General features: G+C 50.4%; 1 non-coding gene across 1 annotated transcript; it reads left to right on the forward strand.

Moving 5' to 3' along the window:
* Positions 1-3,322: 3,322 nt before the first annotated feature.
* Positions 3,323-3,395, forward strand: TRNAV-AAC (transfer RNA valine (anticodon AAC)). Its single transcript has one exon. It is a non-coding gene; the product is annotated as a tRNA-Val (tRNA).
* The last annotated feature ends 3,858 nt before the right edge of the window (positions 3,396-7,253 follow it).

The following is a 7,253-nucleotide window of genomic DNA, read 5'->3' on the forward strand; positions in this document are numbered from 1 at the left end:
CCCCAGTACAGAGATCTGGACCTAAATCCATCGTTTTTTTGCTCACCATGCCATTCCAGTTTGGACCCAGCCATATGCAAATCAATCTTGACCCTGTGCCCAATGGGAACAGTCCAGCCCGAACTGCCAGGCCAGGTCCTCCCTGGATCGGAAACAAGCATCCTAGGACCGGTTCCGGGGTTTCACCCCTCTTCAGCCAGGATAGCTTGATTCCAGTGGCATGGAGAGCACGGGACTCACGTCTGAGCATACCCGTCCCACTCGGGGTGACAAATGCAATAAGAACTATTGATGGACAGAATGCAGAACAATGTCATACATTCACCCCAGTACAGAGATCTGGGCCTAAATCCATCGTTATTTTGCTCACCATGCCATTCCAGTTTGGACCCAGACATATGCAAATCAGTCTTGACCCTGTGCCCAATGGGAACAGTCCAGCCCGAACTGCCAGGCCAGGTCCTCCCTGGACCGGAAACAAGCATCCTAGGACCGGTTTTGGGGTTTCACCCCTCTTCAGTCAGGATAGCTTGATTCCAGTGGCATGGAAAGCACGGGACTCACGTCTGAGCATACCTGTCCCACTCGGGGTGACAAATGCAAAAAGAACTATTGATGGACAGAATGCAGAACAATGTCATACATTCACCCCAGTACAGAGATCTGGGCCCAAATCCATCGTGGGCAGGGGCAGGCAGCAGCACAAGTGCGCATGACTGGTGAAGGTTGGAGAATTTTTTCGACCAGCCCAGTCATGCGCACTAGTGTCTGGCTGACGGGGCGGCTGCGCATTATGAGAGCGAGGGTTGAGCAATGCCGAAACCCTCGGTCTCCTAATAGGCAGGCGGGCAGCAAGTACCCCTGCTAAGCCAATCCTGGCGATGCTGGAGCAGCGTCAGGATTGGCTGAGAGGGGCTGCTGTTCCTGTTCAGAAGTTGAACGTTGGCGAGGGGAACCGGCCCAGGAGCAGAGGAGGCGTCCGGACCCGGTCAGGTAAGTTTAGTTTTCTTTTTTTTATTTTAAACTCCCCCGCGCGACTCACCCCCTCCACCGCGAGTTTTTCAAGCCGCGACTGGCCACCGCCCATCTGACTGCCATCCTAATAGACCCCTAAGTGTCTTTGCATGATCGCAAGGATGTAATTTTGCAGTTTGCATCATCGGAGCATCACAAAACGTAACGGTCCGGCGCCGCAAGGGGCTCATTATGCCCCTAAGAGCCCCTTTCATTTGTGAGCAGCCTTAGACCAATCATCAGCGCCTAATCAGGGCATAATGACCCTCCGACTCTTAAGTGATGTGATTCTTCTCTCAAGGAGACACAATAGGTCTTGTATCTGTTCAGGATGGACTTGGTAGCGGGGCCCGCTCTTCTCTTTCAAAACGGAATTTCCACTGAAATCACAGAGCACTTTAGTGCACTGCGAACTGTGGCTTTGCCCAGGTGTTTTCATTAACACGGTCCGGAAACAATAACACGAAGATATTAGATTCCAAACAAAACTGCAGCTTCTGAAGACCACGTTGACAATTGAGTCTGCCTGCTTGTTTTCTGTGTCATTAAGAGGTATAACATTTGCACCAATCCTTATCAATGTGTCTCATTAGGGCACTTCATGAAGTAATCAGTGTAATTAAGCAAAATACAATTCTATGTAAAAATATAAAAAACGCAGTAACCGCTCAAGAAAAAAATGGTTGCTTCAAAAGTGCACCTTTCCTGGCCGGGAATCGAACCCGGGCCACCAGGGAGCGAGGCAGCACTGGGAGCGGCAACGGTGGTGGCCTGAGGCTTCACCCGGCCTAATGACGTCACTGATGCAGCACGTGTAGTGTTCTTACTCTCTGTGAATTCTGCCTAAGGGTGCAGTTTCTTAACGTTTGCTTTCATGCTACGGATGCTTGTATGGACAATCCAAACAGAGAAGTATCTCAAAACAGTAAACATCCGTCTATTCGTCAGACTGCGCAGTGAGGACAACAAAGACAGACTAATCAGAAGAGAGCAGTTCTGGGGCACGTGGGAACATTCGAAGGCGCGGAAACAGTGTGATTGACAGGAAGAGGACAGTTTACTTTCACTCACAGAACAGGATTCTGTCAAGAGAGATGGACACACTGCCCTTGAGCTCTTTTACTTGTAATTCCAAACACAAGGGAGAGAGGAGAAGGGCGAGTCACCCTCCCCTGAAGAAACCAAAGAATCACAAAGTAGGGTTCGGTGGTTGTTGGAGCACATTACTGATACGCGCATCACATACACAACTTTACACAAACGTGTGTCTGTCCCAGTCAGTGTTCCAGGCGCCGGTCGGGTGCTCTGCGGCCTTTCAGCAATCTTCAAGCGACCCGTCATTCCCCAACAGGCCCCATCACCCCGGCAGGCGCCCATCACCCCAGCAGGCCCCCATCACCCCAGCAGGCCCCATTCACCCCGGGAGGCCCCCATCACCCCAGCAGGCCTCATTCACCCCAGCAGGCCCCAATCACCCCAGCAGACCCCAATCACTCCAGCAGGCCCCATCACCCCAGCAGGTCCCCATCACCCCAGCAGGCCACCATCACCCCAGCAGGCCTCCATCACCCCGGCAGGCGCCCATCACCCCAGCAGGCCCCATTCACCCCGGGAGGCCTCATTCACCCCGGCAGACCTCCATCACCCCAGCAGGCCTCATTCACCCCAGCAGGCCACCATCACCCCAGCAGGCCTCCATCACCCCAGCAGGCCTCCATCACCCCAGCAGGCCCCCATCACCCCAGCAGGCCTCATTCACACCAGAAGGCCCCCATCACTTCAGCAGGCCAAATTCATCCCGGCAGGCCTCATTCACCCCAGCAGGCCCCCATCACTCCAGCAGGTCTCATTCACTCCAGCAGGCCCCCATCACTCCAGCAGGCCTCATTCACCCCAGCAGGCCCCCATCACTCCAGCAGGCCTCATTCCCCCCAGCAGGCCCCCATCACTCCAGCAGGCCTCATTCACCCCAGCAGGTCTCATTCACCCCAGCAGGCCCCCATCACCCCAGCAGGCCAGGCCCCCATCACTCCAGCAGGCCCCCATCACTCCAGCAGGCCAGGCCCCCATCACTCCAGCAGGCCAGGCCCCCATCACACCAGCAGGCCTCATTCACCCTGGCAGACCTCCAGCTGTGCAGCATTCAGCTCTGTTCATTCCGTTCGAGATCTATTAGGGCAATAAGCAGTTCAATGAATTCAGTGAGAGCCCTCTTATCTGTGCATCATTCAATGCACACCAGTGACTAGGTGGTAGTCAGCGGTAAGCGCTTATAAGACGCCACAGTACAGCACAAGACCCCATCCGGGTTTCCGTAGTGTAGTGGTTATCACGTTCGCCTAACACGCGAAAGGTCCCCGGTTCGAGACCGGGCGGAAACACGTGTTTTCTTTTCCACACGAGCTCACTATAGCTTATTCTTTTATTATTCTCACGCGCTGTAGGACTCCTCCGATAACATCGCCACATTTCAAACCGTTTGCATTTCCCCTGTGCGCATTTAGACATCCAGCTAATTCAAGGACAGACTGACATCGGACTCCTGTCCCTCTACAGCCAGACAGCAGGACAGCTGCTTCCATCCATCGCTCACAGGCACTGCACATGCTACAGGCACTGACACAGGCAGACACCAATGTTTACACAAACACAGGCACGAAATGTCCAGACTGAACACAGAATCCTAAAGCACAAGAGAGGGTCCTCAGGGAGACTGAGGCACCAGGAGTGAGTTAGGAGAGTGAGAGACACAGGCAGTGGGAGTGAGTTAAGAGAGAGTGAGAGAGTGAAAGACTCAGGCGTTGGGAGTGAGGTAAGAGAGTGTGAGAGACTGAGAGATTCAGGCACTGGGAGTGAGTTAAGAGAGAGTGAGAGAGTGAAAGACTCAGGCGTTGGGAGTGAGGTAAGAGAGTGTGAGAGACTGAGAGATTCAGGCACTGGGAGTGAGTTAACAGAGTGTGGCAGAATGAGAGAATCAGGCACCAGGAGTGAGTTAAGAAAATGAGAGACTCAGGCACCAGGAGTGAGTTAAGAGAGTGTGAGAGAGTGAGAGAGTCAGGCACTGGGAGTGAGTTAAGAGAGAGTAAGAGACTCAGGCAGCAGGAGTGAGTAAGAGAGTGCCTGCGAGAGTGAGATACACAGGCACTGATAGTGAATTAAGAGAGAGAGAGTGAGAGACTGAGTTAAGAGAGTGTGACACAGAACACAGACACAGGAGAGACAATAATAAAAAGCAGCACGTGACCTGATGTCACAGACCTTGCATCGTCCTAGAGGGATTAACATACAGACATGTTTCACTTTACAAAAAATATTCACCCTGGGTGCATCACAATAAGTTAATGCACGTGAATCTCCTCAGATAGGATGCCAGCCAACAGCTGTGCGACACATGTGGATTGTCTGACTTTTACTCCTGCGCACATCAGCACTGGGCGCTCATTGGTTTCGCTGTTACTGGCAGATGATCAACTTCTGTGTTATCACCGCCCCTGGGTTGACGCCAGAGACCCCTCATCGAGGGCTCTTTGAATCTCCTTGGATTGCACCATCACCACTTCCAGGCTGACCTCAGAGATTCGTTTTCTCAGGAGACCGCAGACTTCCTTGAGTTGTGTTGTTACCATTTCACGATGGACCCCGTGGACCATTATTCAGGGCTCTGTGGATCTTCTGGGATTGCATCTTCTCCACATCTGGGTGGGCGCCAGAGACCATGCACTGAGGTCCTTTTCAATCTCCTTGGATTGCACCGTCACCACTTCCAGGCTACCCGCATAGACCCATATCTGAGCAGACATCCTTGGCTGGTGCCTACACCATATCACTGTGGACCACGCGGGTCATTATTGAGGAGTCTGTCGATGTTGTTTGGTTGCAGCTTCACCACATCTGGGTGGGCCCTTCAGACAATGCACTGAGGTCCCCCAGACTTTCCTTGACTTGCTTCGATCAGGAGTAGCACAGATGGAGAAAAAGAAAGTTTTGAAATGCTACTCAGAGCGATTGACAGTGGTTTACACTATCTGTAAGCATCCCTCCATCACCTTTTGCTTCTTTCCTTCTATTGCACATTGACCAGCTCTGATTTGACCTGAGCTCTTCTCATTGGGATGCCCCCTCACCACGAATGGGTTTACCCTGTGGACCCTTTACTGAGTGTCTGTCCTTCTCCTTTGGGTGCGCCTTCGCCACATCTGTGGGGACCCCTTGAACCCACTCTCTTGTGTGCTGTATGCGTTTCCTTAAGTTAAACCTTCACCACTTCTGGGCTAAACTCATACATTCTTTCCTGTCGTCTCTGTCAGTCTCTTTGGCTGGTGACTTCACCACTTTGGGTGGACCCCTTAGACTCACCTACTTGAGTTCTCTATGGATCTCCTTGTGTTAACCCTTTGTCACTTCTTGCTTGGCTCCACACATCATTACTGAGGTTTCTTTTCAGTCTCCCGGGGTTGTGTCTTCACCACCTTTGGGTAGACACATAGTCAACTTTAATGGTGAGTGCCAACCCAACAGCCAACGTGCACCACAAATACGCATTCTCGAATTTTGATACACAAATCAAATTACCAGTAACAATAACAGATACCAAGATCAAATATATATGCTTCCAGACAAAAAGAGGGCCCTTCCATTTTACTCAACTTGTATAACAGTAAATATAAATCGTCGTAAGTGCCATTGTGGGCCCCTGCTGACTGGGCAGCCCTCGAGAGTTGAGATGGCCCCTATCTGCTTTACACAGGAGTCTGTGGGTGGGTCATGCGGCAGGATAGACTTCCTGGAGCTCCAGGGGCTAAGGGCCCGATCTAAGACCAGCAATTTTGCGACTTACAAATTGCGTCGTAATTACAACTCGCTGGACGTGCAACAGTGTGTTTAACACTGTTTGTGGTTCCCAATGGGGTTGCAAATCGCGAGGCTCATGAATATTAACAAGCCTCTCGCAATTTGCGAGCCCATTGGGAATGGCTGGCCCTCCCAGGGATGGTGGGACTGCTGTTCAATAAAGCATTTTTTTTTAATGCAGCCCGTTTTCCTAAAAGGAAAATGGGAGGCATTAAAAATAAAAATGAAAGTTTTCGTTTCATTTTTTAAGTGCAGGTAGGGGTCCCGGGACCACTGCCTGCCATTAAGAAATATTTTCAGAGCCTGTCACAAAGGGGAAGGGGTCCCCTGGGGACCCCTCCCTATTTACGACTCCATTACCACCCTCTTGATGAGGGTTGTAATTTGCGAGTGTTTTGCGACAGCAATTGCAGTCGCAAAACATTCGTACAAGGGTTAGAGAGTCCCTATTTAAAAGGGAACGCCCCTTCCAAATAGCGAGTCTCTAAACACTTTTTGCGAGTCGCAAATCATTTGCGACACACAAAACTATGTTAGTGTATGGCCATTCCAATGATAGCATGCGCAAACAGGTCGCGAACCCGTTTGCGCATGCTAAAATTGGTCGTACATCTGGCCCTAAGCATCGGGCACCTGGCGGGTCCCAGTGCTGAAACGCAGCGGGCGCTGTATATACTGACGATATACGGTGCTAAATCAATCTCAGCCGCTACTTATGGAGCAGAGGTGTGGGGAGTTGCCCCTATAAAGCAGTTACAGAACATTTAGGATAGATTTTTAAAATGGTTGGTGTCCCTACCGGTATCTTGCTCTAATTTTAAATGTCATGCAGTAGTGGGACTACCCTACGTGGGTGACACAGTAAGGCTTGCCCCAATATTACTATGGCACTCAATCTGGAGGAGGGGCACAGTATACCTGACCGAATCCATCATAAATGATTGCCTAAAATTAGAGAATACACACAAAATAGAAAGGCTCTATTAATGTGAGGTTAACTCTGAAATCATTGGGTCTAGAGGACTTGTTTAGAGACCCCTGCGCATGCCTCCAACTATCAAAGAAAGAAAGAAAAGCTAAATTCTTAGCAAAGGTAGCAGGTGATCGAATGGAAGTAAACAAAGATTATTGTTACCTAGAGGAAATCCAGAATTTACAGTATAGGTTTATCTTAGTAAGGTTTCATATGAACTTGATCCCTTTGATAGTGGGTTATCCCGCAGGAATATTTAACCCCACAGACGTGACTGTCTGTCCTTGTGACGGCGGAACCGAGCAACCAGCACTTCATACAATTTTATTTCGCGACTTATTTTAAGTGCAAAGAGCAAGATAAGTTTTACGAATTTTAAGGTATTACAATTTTAGACACTGTAGAGTGGCTTTTA

This window comes from Triturus cristatus, chromosome 4_1 (assembly GCF_964204655.1).
Source record: "Triturus cristatus chromosome 4_1, aTriCri1.1, whole genome shotgun sequence".
NCBI classification, from domain to species: domain Eukaryota; kingdom Metazoa; phylum Chordata; class Amphibia; order Caudata; family Salamandridae; genus Triturus; species Triturus cristatus.